Raw genomic sequence first — 2,375 nt, 5'->3', positions numbered from 1 at the left:
TTCCATCTTTCATTTTACAAGTTTTCGTGTTTTCTTTATACATTCGTAATTGCTTCAGTGAGATTTTTAAGATTATCGGAAGGTTTGATTTAGTAACTTCAATCTCAAGGGGTCTGCGAAGTCGCTTAACGAGCAATTAGTTTCAGTTTTTGCCAAAAAAGTCAAGGAGAATTCGTTGATCACCGATTTTATCTGATCTGATATAGTTTTTTTTATCAGATTTGATTTTATCAGACAGATTAAGAATGTGGACCCAGAAGCAACTGGGTCTCATTTTAATAAGGATTAAAGGTACTTAACAACATCCAGTTTACTGCACAAATCTTTCAATTGAAGCTTTGGGTAATATACGTTGATGGAGGAATTTTCAATGCTTTTTATGTCTTTTTTGTTGCCCTTAATGCAACTTTTCAGACGTTTATGGATTTTTGATTAAAAATGAAACTGCTGTCTTAGCTTGGAACTCGTTAATTGTTGCTTTTATTTCGTAAACACTTCTAAACCAGAGAGCAAATGGTGAAAAGTATCCAGTGGAATTTGCATAAACAGCACAATGGTTTATATTATATATTTTCTTTTAATGATTCATTACTTCTCCTGAAGTTTATTTATTTCCTTTTTTCATTTTCTAACGGGGCTGTTTTTCCCCTGTTGGAGCCCTTGGGATCATAGCATTTTGCTTTTCCAACTAGGGTTGTGGCTTAGCTATTAATAATGATAATAATATAATTATATGACCATGAGGATTCTAACTTTTGCTATTTGTGTATGCTATCCAATTAATATTAATGCTAATTAATTTAACACACCATACCATTCTGGAAACATGAGGTTGCTAACTTTGCTAGATGTCTTCTTGACTTACTTGAAGCTTATCGAAGTACTTGAAATCAAATTTTACAAGAACGTAACCTGACCCCCCCAAAAAAAAAAATCTTAACTACTGGAAATAACCTAACAAAATTGTACAGGACATTCTGTACCCTTGCATGAAAGTTAGACCATGAAAGAAAAACCTAAGATTGAATTTGAAATGCATGCATAAAACGTCAGGTTCTATGAACAGGAGTGAATAGACTGAATGAAAGGGAACATACGCGAGGTATTGGTGAGTTATGGTGACACTAGATTATTATTATTATTATTATTATTATTATTATTATTATTATTATTATTATTATTACTAGCCAAAGTACAACCCTAGTTGGAAAATTAAGATGCTATAAGCCCAAGGGCTTCAACAGGGAAAAATAGCCCAGTGAGGCAAGGAAACAAGGAAATGGATAAACGATATAAGAAGTAATGAAAAATTAAAGACAAATATTTAAAAAAAAAACAGATAATTCATATATAGACTACTAAAAGACTTTTGTGAGCCTGTTTAACCAAAAAACATTTGCTGCAACTTTGAACTTTTGAAGTTCTACTGATTCAACTACCCGATTAGGAAGATCATTCCACAACTTGGTCACAGCTGGAATAAAACTTCGACAATACTGTTTAGTATTGAGCCGCATGATGGAGAAGGCCTGACTATTAGAATTAACTGCATACCTAGTATTACGAACAGGATGGAACGGTCCAGAAATATCTGAATGTAAAGGATGGTCAGAATTATGAAAAAAATCTTATACAACATTCATAATGAACTGATTAAACGACGGTGCCAAAGGTTAATATCTAGATCCGAATGGCATAGAAAATTCACTTGAAATTTTAACCAAGGCCTTATGGTTTTAAAGGTTTTAAAGGTCGCTCATGAATGGCAGAGGCAAGGGACAGTGACATTGCCCTAGCAATCAGGACAATGCCCTAGAGACTGACCATATATTATATGATCAGCGCCCAAGCCTCCTCTCCACCCAAGCTAGGACCAGGGAGGGCCAGGCAGTGGCTGCTGATGACTCAGCAGATAGACCTATGGGCTCCCCCAAACCCCCCAAGCTTAGCTCACAAGGATGGTAAGGTTCCAGACACTAATGGCACTAATGAGTCTGAGCGGGACTCGAACCCCCGACTGGTAAACACCAGGCAGAGACGGTTACCAATCAGGCCATCTGACACCAATGCTACGGAAATCTTGGTAAAACACCTCTCTACTACTTATGTCACTATAGCTCCTAGCTTACACCCCTCCTCCCAATAAAAAGGCAAAATTCACAACTTAAAAACTCTCACTGTAAGTTAATGAGAAATTTAGTGGATTATCCGTAGTGTAACTTAAAGGGCAAGTTTTAATGATTAGTATCGGAGTACCTTCCTTACAAACAGCAATAAATCTTAAAACTGTTAAGAGACCAGTGTTACAGTTAGTTAGTACAGTATTTAGGGAATGAATCACTTTTAATTGACTCGTCCACATGTTCCTAGCGATT

This window comes from Palaemon carinicauda, chromosome 33 (genome assembly GCF_036898095.1).
Source record: "Palaemon carinicauda isolate YSFRI2023 chromosome 33, ASM3689809v2, whole genome shotgun sequence".
NCBI classification, from domain to species: domain Eukaryota; kingdom Metazoa; phylum Arthropoda; class Malacostraca; order Decapoda; family Palaemonidae; genus Palaemon; species Palaemon carinicauda.
Note: the sequence above shows the minus strand (reverse complement) of the source record.